The sequence below is a fragment of the Tachyglossus aculeatus genome, chromosome 23, assembly GCF_015852505.1.
Source record: "Tachyglossus aculeatus isolate mTacAcu1 chromosome 23, mTacAcu1.pri, whole genome shotgun sequence".
NCBI lineage: Eukaryota > Metazoa > Chordata > Mammalia > Monotremata > Tachyglossidae > Tachyglossus > Tachyglossus aculeatus.
Window position 1 is genome coordinate 33,238,358 of NC_052088.1, and position 12,119 is coordinate 33,250,476.

Sequence of the window (12,119 nt, forward strand, 5' to 3'; positions counted from 1 at the left end):
TATTAATATTTTAAAATGCCATAATGCCTCTCTGAAAACCTCAGAGGACAGATCCATCAATTTGCGAGGTCTTCACTCCAGGAAATAGAAACAGGGATAATCTGCCATTAAAAGAAATAGTTCATTATGTCTGCTTCTTGGGAGCACATAAACTACATCCCTCACATACTTAAGTTGCAAATCCTCACTTTAATGTGAAGGGAAATGCCATGCCCCAGAGCTTGACTGTCCCACTGTTTATTAGGACAAAAAGGTTTGTTGTGGTATGAAATCTTAAGCTCGTTGCGGTAATCAATCAGCTTCAAAGAGGCTTTACCCCAAGCCAGAATCATTACAAATAAATCAATTAAACATAAAGTTTCTATTTTCAGAAGGTGTACAATGCAGAAGAGAAGCAGTGCATCATAGTTAGAGAAATAAATGTTCCTGGGAGCTAGTTTTCTTCACAAAGAAACCCCTTCACCTTCATCGTACCAACCGGGGAGAGATGTAGTTTGCTAGTCCTTCATTTTATTTAATTGCAGACATTCCTCTTCCTAACATGTATGTTTCATCTGAGTAAAAGTGCATCTATAGGAAAAAGGTGTGGTTTAAAGCTAAAAATATTGCTGACAGCAGGGAAAAAATAAACAATTGGTTTGTGTCTTGCCATCACCAGCTCTACTGTATTTTTCCAATCCCATTTCTAAGGTTTTTTTTAATGCAGGTGGCTCAGTGACAGGCTAAAAAGACCCACGTACAACACAAAGGGATTTCTCCTTAATGTCATAAATAAAGAATGGTGGAGTCCACGCCAGAAGAATCTCATGATTTGTTTTGGGGGGAGGGGAAAATGAGAGCAAGAACCAATATTTCAGCAAAGTCAAATGTATTAACTGAAAAGTAGAAAAATATTAGCTTGTCAATGGCTCCCATTTACTGGTGCTTATTCTGGATTGCTGAATTATTGTGTGTGTTAGTGGAACAATAGTTCTGTAATGCTTGGGAATTGAAAGACCACTTCAGGGAAGGCCAGAAAGCTAATCCTCAGTGAAATAAAATCATATTCATTGCCTCATTCCAAGGAACTAGTTTCTCCCTCGGCATTCAAAGGAACATGATGGTCAGCCCAAACCAAAAGGCACAAAGAACAAGATAATTACATTGCATCTTCTCCCCAAACCCGTCATATCAGTTGGCGAGGATAAATAATATCTTCTACATATGGTGACTTGTCATAGCGCACTCCTTGACTCATCGAAGAGACAAAGTGGGGAAACCACTAAATAGAATGATAGTACTTCTAGAGAATTGTAGCTACCTCTGCCGGCTTCTGAGCAGGATAATTGTTCGAGGAAAAGTAAAAAGCCCACAGTTAAACATTTTCTTTTTAGGACCAGATGGTCCTATTGAAAGCAAAAAATCTCTCTGTTTTCAGTGAATTGACAGTGTGTTGCTCTTATTTGCTTCCTTGAGATAAGGTTGCAACACATCCCCCAGTGATCATCAAACACCTGCTCTGGAAATAAACAAAGTGTGTTGGGAATAAGCAGGAAGCCACTCTTATGATTGTATTTGAGTCTCAATCAGCACGTTCGATCGAAAAAGTGTCAATTAGGTACGTCAGCTTTGGAATGCAGATTGTTTCAACTTTCATTAGACTCAATAAAATCATTTCTTGGATAGTATTACAGTTGATTAATGAGGACATTATATCAGATGGTCTCAGATTCTGAGTGTGAGTGTGTCTGTGTATAAATAAGGAGTGATATAAATGAAAACAGTAGACTCACTTCTGATTTGCTCAAGGAAATGAGAAAATGATATATATTACATGCATACATAAAATTATAATTTTAGAATTGAACCAGAAATGAAAACAATATTGGAATTACAGTCCACCTCTGTTGTCTTTGATAAATATTTAATCAATCAATCAATCAATCAATCGTATTTATTGAGCACTTACTGTGTGCAGAGCACTGTACTAAGTGCTTGGGAAGTACAAGTTGGCAACATATAGAGACGGTCCCTACCCAACAGTGGGCTCACAGTCTAGAAGGGAGAATTCTTAAATTATTATCTAGAAACAGCTCCCATGACAGAAGTCATTGATTTTTCACATACATTCTTGATTAGAGCTTTTGGGTATTTGATAAATTACGGTTCATAGATTCTGTATTTCTAAATATGTTTTTACTATATGGTAAGCTCCTTGAAGACAGGAATTATGCCTACCGACTCTATTATACTCGCCCAACAATTTAATGCAGCACTCCGCAGATAGTAGTCAATCATTCAGAGGTCATGAGTTCTAATCCTAGCTCCGCCACTTATTGGCTGTGTGACTTTGGGCAAGTCACTTAACTTCTCTGTGCCTCAGTCACCTCATCTGTAAAATGGGAATTAAGACTGTGAGCCCCATGTGGGACAACCTGATCACCTTGTATCCCCCCAGTGCTTAGAACAGGGCCTTGCACATGGTAAGTGCTTAACAAATACCATTATTATTATTTCATTGAGAGCTTAGTGTGTGTACAGTGCTATACTAAGCACTTGGGAGAGTACAATATTAATTCATTCATTCATTCAATCATATTTATTGAGCACTTACTATGTGCAGAGCACTATACTAAATGCTTGAGAGAGTACAATTTAACAATAAACAGACATATTCCTGCCCACAGTGAGCTCATAGTATAGAGGGGGGAGACAGGCGTTTATATAAATAAATAAATAGGTAAATAAAAAATAAAAAAAATTACAGATATCCACATATGTGCTGTGGGGATGCGAGGGAGGATGAATGATGGAAGAGAAGCAGCATGGCTCAGTGGAAAGAGCCCAGGCTTTGGAGTCATGGGTTCAAATCCTGGCTCTGCCAACTGTCAGCTGTGTGACTTTGGGCAAGTCACTTAACTTCTCTGTGCCTCAGTTACCTCATCTGTAAAATGGGGATTAAGACTGTGAGCCCCACATGGGACAACCTGATCACCTTGTAACCTCCCAAGCTCTTAGAACAGTGCTTTGCACATAGTAAGCGCTTAATAAATGCCATCATTATTATTATTATTGTTAAGGAGCAAGTAAGAGCAATGCAGAAGGGAGTGGGAGAAGAGGAGAGGAGGGCTTAGTCAATGTAACAATAAACAGACTCATTTCCTGTCCACAATGAGTTTACATTCTAGGCAGGGAGACAGATATTAATATAAATAAATGAATTACAGATATGGATATAAGTGCTGTGAATCTGGGAGGGGGGATGAATAAAAGGAGCAAGTCAGGGTGATGCAGAAGGAAATGGGAGAAAAGGAAAGGAAGGCTTAGTCAGGGAAGGCCTCTTGGAAGAGATGAATCTTCTGTAAGGCTTTGAAGGGGGGAAAGATGGTAAGCCTTCAATAAATAATCTTTATTGAATAACCCAAATTATTTTAGGCTTTTTAGGAGGAAAAGATTAATTTTAAAGAAAGACAATTGAAATTATTAGCTTTAAGTGGATGCTCAATCTGCATATGGAAATTAATGCCCTAGCATTACCTAGAATCACTAGGTAGCTATTATCCTTAAAATGAAACAAAAGTCAAAGCTTTTAGATTTTTTGTTTCTCTTTTGTGGAAAGTCAGTCCACTTTCCCTGAAATCCCCATCTCATCTCATTTCATTCATTCAATTGTACTTATTGAGTGCTTACTGTGTGCAGAGCACTGTACTACATGCTTGGGAGAGTAGAGTACAACAATAACCAGACACATTCCCTGTCCACAATGGTCTCACAGTCTAGAGCAGGGGAGACAGACATTTATATAAATGAATACGTGACAGATATGTACATAAGTGCTGTGGGGCTGGGAGGGGGGAAGAACAAAGGGAGCAAGTCAGGGCAATTCAGAAGGGAGTGGGAGAAGAGGAAAGAGGGGATTAGTCAGGGAAATAGTTCTGGAGAAGATGTTCCCTCAGTAAGGCTTTGAAGTTGGGGAAAGTAACTGTCTGTCGGATTTGATTTCCAGGTCAGAGGCAGGATGTAGGCGAGGGGTAAGTGGCACGATAGGGGTTATTGAAGCAAATGAGAAGGCTAGCAGTAGAGGAGCGAAATGTGTGAGCTAGGTTGTAGTAGGAGAGTAGTGAAGTGAAGTAGGAGGGGGCAACCTGATGGAGTGCTTTAAAGCCAATGGTGAGGAGTTTTTCTTTGATGCAGAGGTGGATGGGCAACCACTGGAGTTTTTAAGGAGTGGGGTAACATGTTCTAAACGTTTTTGCGAGAGGCAGGAGGCTGGTAAGTAAGCAAGGAGGCTGATACAGCAATCAAGGTGGGATAGAATAAGTGATTCTATTGACATGGTAGCAGTTTGGATGGAGAGGAAAAGGTGGATTTTAGTGATGTTGTGAAGGTGGGATTGACAGGATTTAGTGATGGATTGAATATGTGGGTTGAATGAGAGAGAGGAGTCAAGGATAGCACCAAGGTTACGGACCTGTGAGACAGGAAGGATGGTGATGTCTTCTACTGTGATGGGAAAGTCAGGGAGAGGACAGGGTTTGTGTGGGAAGATAAAGAGTTCTGTTTGGGACATGTGAAGCTTAAGGGGACAGGGAGACATCCAGGTCGAGATGGTTTCATGGATTTGGTTTCAAGTCTACGAAACCAAAGCTCTCTCCACCTTCTGTGATCTTCTGAGACTTCACCTCTTCCGGGAAGCACCCCTTGTTTAAACATTTTCTCCCCAGGATCTAGCCTCATAACTAGGAACTTACAACCAACCATATTATTTGGGTATATTAACACTTTACACAAGCTACTATTTATTCACTTATCCATTTTTCCATTCTCATGTTATAACTGGTCGGATCACTTTTTAATCATGACTGAAAATAATTTTGTGTCTAGTGGTCTTCCCTGTCAAAACGTAAGCTCCTGGAGGGCATGGATTACATCAACCAAATGATCAGTCAATCAATGTTATGTATTGAGCACTTAATTATATGCAGAGCACTGTACTAAGCACTTGGGAAAATACAATATGATAGATTTGGTACCATGATTCCTCTCCACATTCAGTTAAAATCCTTCTGTTATACTCCCCCAAGGAGTATAACAGTTCTCTGCTCATTGTAGGTGCTCAAGATATCCTCTGGAATGATTGGTGGGGCAGGATGACCAGAAAAATAAGGGATCTGTCAGTCAGTGCCTCTTGGAAGATGCAGTTTTTTTAAGGGGTTTTAGTCAGACTGGAGGACGGTTTGGAAAGGAAAAATGATAATCATCATGAATCGCAGCTATCGAGTGCTTACTATGTACAGAGCACCGTAAGAAGCGCTTGGGAGAGTACAAAATTAGCTGACATGTTCCCTGCCCATGGTGATGGTTAAAAGCAGTACTTCAGCAATAGTTCAGAGCTGGAGGTGTAAGAGTTGAGGGGGAAAGGCAGGAATTAAGTGAGAAGTTATTTGGGGGTGGCTGTTAATAGTAATAATTGTGGTGTTTGTTAAAGGCCTACAGTGTGCCAAGCTACGTACTAAGTGCTGGTAATCAGGTCAGATATAGTTCTACACGGGCTTATAGTTTAAGGGAAAGGGGAAACAGATAATTCAATTCCCATTCTACAGATGAGGAAACTAGGGCTCAGAAACATCAAGTGGCTTGCCAAGGACACACAAAAGAAAAGAGGCTGAGCTTGTCTAATACCCAGGTCCCCTGATCTTCAGGGACATGATCTTTCCATTAGGTCATACTTTTTCTTTATGGTATTTGTTTAATGCTTACAATGAGCCACACACTGTTCTAAGCACTGGGGTAGATGCAAGGTAATTAGGTTGGACAGAGTCCCTGTCCCAGATGGGACTCACAGTCTCAATCCCCATTTTCCGGATGAGGTAACTGAAGCACAGAGAAGTGAAGTGGCTTGCTCAAGGTCACACAGCAGACAAGTGGTGGAGCCAGGACTAGAACCCAGGTCCTTCTGACTCCTAGACCCGTGTTTTACCCCCTAGGCCATGCTGCTTTTCTGCTGCTTTCTGTTCTCTCCCTGAAGACTTAAACAGTGGAATCTTTACTCTGTGCTACACTCTCTACCCACTTTTAAAACTACATTATACAGAAAACTTTTATGCCACCCAGAAAATATTTTAATCTTTTCTTTACATTTTGGGTTTGATTTACTAGAAGCATTTAGAGACAGCTCATATTTTCTGAATAGTCTGTAAGGCTTTTAATGCCTTAATCAACTTTTGCCACTTTAGTCGCTGTTCTGAACTTGATTAATTTTTCCCTAGGTTCCCTAACTTAAAGAGAAAATTGCTTCCCATGTTCACAGAACAAAATGAAACTGCAATTTTTGAAACTCATACATCTCTACTAAAAGCAGGCATCAAAATCATTGAAATCTGAATTTGCACTATAAGTTGTACACTAAATATCCAAGCAACCAAAAATAAATACCAATCAGATTTAAAAAAGATGCACACTTTAGTTCTATTTAATTTGATCTGTGGGTCTTTTATTTCATTGATGTATTGCAATTTCTTATCCTCGAAATGTGACGGTGAGGCTAATGGTCAGAATGGGGATTTCTTAAAAAATGGAAACGATGTAGAACATATTACTCTGGTCAAGGCCTTAGGGAGGGTGAAAATGGAGTCAGTGTATCTTCTGAATAAGAGCCTCATGCTTCCACCCAGTCTAGTCAATTGAACATTCAATCATCTTTCTGATATTTTGCCCTGATGTAGTCATACCATTCCATATTTTATTCTTGTTCTTCCTTCTTCTCCAACTGTTAGTGAGATCATTTTAGTCTGCCTGTTTTGACCCATTTGATTGTAAACTCTATGAGGGAAAAGTTCACCGTTTTGCTTCAATCGCTCTTTCCAAGGCACTCAATTATGGTGCCCTGCACCCAGAAGCACCATGGTCTAGTGGGTAGAATGCAGGCCTGGGAGTTGGAGGACTTGGGTTCTAATCCTGGTTCTGTCATCTTACTGCTGTGTGACCTTGGGCTTAACTTCTCTGTGCCTCGGTTCCTGCATCTGTAAAATAGGGATTAAGACCCTGAGCCCCAGGTGGTACAGGGATTGTTTCCAACCCAGTTATCTTTTAACTAACCCAGTTCATAGTCCACTGCCTGGCACATAATAATAATAATAATTGTGGTATTTATTAAGTACTTACTATGTACAAGGCACTGTACAAAGCACTGGGGAGGATACAAGCAAATTGGGTTGGTCACAGTCCCTTTCCCACATGGCCCTCACCATTTCAATCCCCATTTTACAGACAAGGTAGTTGAAGCACAGAAAAGTGAAGTGACTTGCCCAAGGTCACACAGCAGATAAGTGGCAGAGCCGGGATTAAAACCCACGACCCCTGACTCCCAAGCCCGTGCTCTTTTCACTAAGTAAGCACTTAAAAAACACCGAAATTTATTATTATTATTATTATTATTATATAATAGCAATATATTATATATAAGTGCTTGGTACAGTGCTCTGCACACAGTAAGTGCTCAATAAATATGACTGAATAAATGAATGAATGAATGAATGAATTATGCTCAATGAATACAACGGATTGACAAGCCCTCCCCCTTCAGTAGTGGTCAATGAGATGGAGAAGGAACAAAATAATAAAATAATAATGGAATTTGTTGAGTGCTTAACTATGTGCAAAGCATTGTTCTAAGCACTGGGGGGATACAAGGTGATCAGGTTGTCCCACATGGGGCTCAAAGTCTTAATCCCCATTTTCCCGATGAGGTAACTGAGGCTCAGAGAAGTTAAGTGACTTACCCACGGTCACACAGCAGAAATGTGGCAGTGCTGAGATTAGAACCCATGACCTCTGACTCCCAAGCCTGTGTTCTTTCCACTGAGCCACGCTGCTTCTGTGCCAATCTTCTGAAACGCTGGGAAGCTGTCAAGGAAGGGACAGGGCAATCACAACAGGAAAAACTTGAAAACCGAAAGCTACGTAAGGTGCATTCAGCATTGCAGGCCTGCACCATGACATAATAGCATCATAGAGAACATTTTCGGAGATTAAAAAGACCTTACTTCAAGAATATAATGAATAGTAAAAAACATGATGAATACTGATAATAACTGGGGAACATGTTAAATCCTTACAGTGTGTCAAAGACTGTACTAAGGGCTGGGGTACCCAGTGCCTAGAACAGTGCTTTGCATATAGTAAATGCTTAATAAATGCTATCATTATTATCATTATACAATATAGGCAGATTGTATGCATTTCCTGTCCCACATGGGGGCTCATAGTCTTGGGGAAGTGAGAACAAGAATCTTACTTGAGATGTACAGATGAAGATACACAGGCACAGAGAAGTTGAAAGATTTAGTATAGTGTTTGGCAAGTAGTAACAAATAACCTATTATTATTATTATTATTATTACTGAGTGCCTATTAGTTCAGTGCTCTGCTCTAAGCACTTGGAAAGCACTTGGAAAGGCTGAAAGCTTCACAAGACTCGCTGAACGTCCCAAAGCACGCAAGTGGCTGAGTTGGGATGAGAACCGCTTTCCATATGGCCATACTGCTGAGAAGCAGCATGGTGTAATGGATAGAGCCTGGGCATCAGAAGATCATGGGTTCTGATCCCCAGCTCTGCCACTCGTCTGCTGGGTGACCCTGGGCAAGTCATTTCACTTCTCTGTGCCTCAGTTACCTCATCTGTAAAATGGGGATTGAAACTGTGAGCCCCATAAGAGACAGGGAATGTTTTCAATTTAATTTGCTTGAATCCACCCCAGCACTTAGTACAGTACCTGGCACATAGTAAGTGCTGAACAAATACCAGAATCATCATTATTAATAATAATAATAAATCATACAATTAGCAGATCTCCAAATAATAACGACTAAAGTTCCTAGAATTTTCAAAATAAATGTATGTTCAGAGTTGAAATGTTTAGTTTAATTTGCCAATGCCTTTCAAATAATTTGGAATTTAGCAAGATTTACTGTAAACATATATATATATGTCAATCAATCAATCAACCCTATTTACTGAGCATTTACTGTGTACTTACCACTGCACTAAGTGCTTGTATAATGTATTGGAGTTGATAGACACATTCCCTGCCCCCACAAGTTTACATATAACTATTATGGTATTTGTTAAGCACTTGCTATATGTCATGGACTGTTCTAAGTTCTGAGGAAGATACAAGTTAATCATGTCCCAAATGGGGTTCAGAGTCTACGTAGGAGGTATAACAGGTATTTCTAACTCCTACTAAATCCCCATTTTACAGATGAGGAAACTAAGGCCCAGAGAAGATAAATGATGTACATAAGGTCACCCAGGCAGTATGGGAATTAGAACCCATGTCCTCTGACTCCCAGGCCCATGTTCTTTTCATTATGCCATGCTGCTTTCCAACACCTCACATTATTTCTATTTGATTATTCAGGAAAATTCTCTAGCGCTGCAGAACTTTCCCTACTTTTTATTCAAGAGCACTTTGTTTTCATTTAGCCACTGCTGCCTTCAAATCTGAATCAGATATTTCAGAATTCAACATGATAGTTCTTCAAACACGATAGTTCTTTAAATATCAAATGATTCTGTACTTTCCCACAATTTACTTTCCTTTTCTAAAATACAATCAAATGAGAATAATAGTGGCAAACTTTTTGAAGTGAAAATTAAGCCCATAACTAATCAAGGAGATTTTTAAACTATGTATTTTTTCATCTTGTGTATTTTGGGAAGTAGCTTGAAAAGAGCTCAGGTCACTGAGTCAGGAGTATGGGTTCTAATCCTGGCTCATTCACTTATTTGCTGTGTGAACTTGGGCAGTCACTTAACTTCTCTGTACCTCACTTTCCTCATCTCTAAAATGGGGTTTAAAGACATTATCTTTATTTGTGTTATTATTATTATTCATTCAGTTGATCGTATTTATTGAGTGCTTACGGTGTGCAGAGCACTGTACTAAGCACTTGGAAAGTACAATTTGGCAACAGATAAAGACAATCCCTACCCAACAATGGGCTCATGGTCTTCTTATTACTATTTATTTTCCCAGCTTTTGGAATTTGATTAGGGATTTTTCATACTAGATTATTAAACTGTCATCTCTCCTAAAAATACACAGAGATTTATGATCCCCAAACTCTTTTAATCTCAAATTCCTTTGAACCCCTATGTCATGGAACTCAAGATTAAGGAAGTATATTATGATTCACCAAGTTCACTTAATAATATGGAGTACAGTCAAAGTTACAGCTGTGAGAAACGTGAGCAATGAAATCTAAAACCTGGCAGAATTTGCCAGTACTTTGGGTTCAGTAAAAGGTTTGTGGCGTCCAAATGTCTTTCAGAGAACATGGATCAGCTTCTACATTCAATCAGGGTGACTTCTGAATTCCGAAGGAAACTCTGACCAACAGAGTGACTCGAGATTTACTCGGAGTTTTAATGTTTATTCAAATTGAAATGATGTGAACTGAAATGAAAATACCCAGTTCAAAGAACTGCCTGAAAGTTGAAACCTTTTAGTTCCAAGCAGCTGTAGCCACTGTGACAACAAGGCTCTTCTGGAGTTTTTCACCCCGTGGAGTAATTAATACAATGATTGTGCCCAATTTTCATGGTGCATCAAATGGCAATGATCATGAATGATTTCATTTTTCTCCCTTCATCTCTTTCCAGGAAATATTTATTTATTTCAGGGCTTGCTTTGATGCCATTGGGACAACACAAAGAGAACAGGACAAGCACTATGGCTAAATGCCTCCTATGAAATATCTGTATGAACTTATCAGAGCCAGCTGTGTGGAAGCACACATTGATGAGTCAACTATCAGTGGCTCCCTATTGAGTGCCGTGAATATCCAGTCAATGCCCTTACAGCTATGGTCTGAGGTGTTATTTAAAAGTGAGAACCTTAGCACTGGCAAAGAAAGGATGGAGAGAAAGAGTGCCAACAATGAGAACAAACATCAGAGTACAGAGGAAGAGATCAGTCTACCCAAGAGTCTTCCTCTGAAACTCAGTGGGAAATAGGCAAAGAGTGGTTTGAATATGGCATTTCTTAATTACCTCCATTTATGTTAAGTTCTGGAGTAGTTACAAGCTAATCAGTTCAGCCCAAATATTAAACCCACATATTCAGCCTGTCAACAAATCCTGTCAGTACAACCTTCACATCACAAAATATTTACCTTTTCCTCTGCTTCCAAACTGCTACTATGTTGATCGAAGCACTTATCCAGTCCCTTCTGACTACCCAGCGCTTAGAACAGTGCTTTGCACATAGTAAGTGCTTAATAAATGTCATCATTATTATTATTACTGCATTAGTTACGGAAGTAAAAGAATTTTACTAAAACGTAGTCAGTAGTTCAGACTCTTCTTTGCTAGCGGAAACACCCTTCTTCATCCCAGACCGAACAACTTCCCCTTCTCGATCTCTCTTCCCTTCCTGGGCTTCACGCTCCCCGGCCCATCATTCACTTCATTCACAATATACATTCACCTGTATATATGTATATATGTTTGTACATATTTATTACTCTATTTATTTTACTTGTACATATCCATTCTATTTATTTTATTTTGTTAGTATGTTTGGTTTTGTTCTCCGTCTTCCCCTTTTAGACTGTGAGCCCAATGTTGGGTAGGGACTGTCTCTATATGTTGCCAATTTGTGCTTCCCAAGTGCTTAGTACAGTGCTCTGCACATAGTAAGCGCTTAATAAATACGATTGATGATGATGATGATCGGCCTCATTCATGCATTCATTCATTCAATCACTTGTATTTATTGAGTGCTTAGTGGGTACAGAGCACTGTACTAAGGACTTGGGAGAGTAAAATACAACAATAAACAGACACATTCCCTACCCACAATGAGCTTACAGTCTAGAAAGGGAGAGGGACATTAATACAAATAAATAAAATACAGATAGATACATAAGTGCTATGGGGATGGGAGGAGGAATGAATAAAGGGAGCAAGTCAGGATGACACAGAAGGAAGTGGGAGAACAGGAAAGGAGCGCTTAGGAAGGCCTTTTGGAGGAGATGTGCCTTCAATAAGTCTTTGAAGGAGGGGAGAGGAATTGTCTGTTAAATTTGAGGAGGGAGGGGGTTCAAGACCAGAGGTAGGACATGGGCTAGGGGTC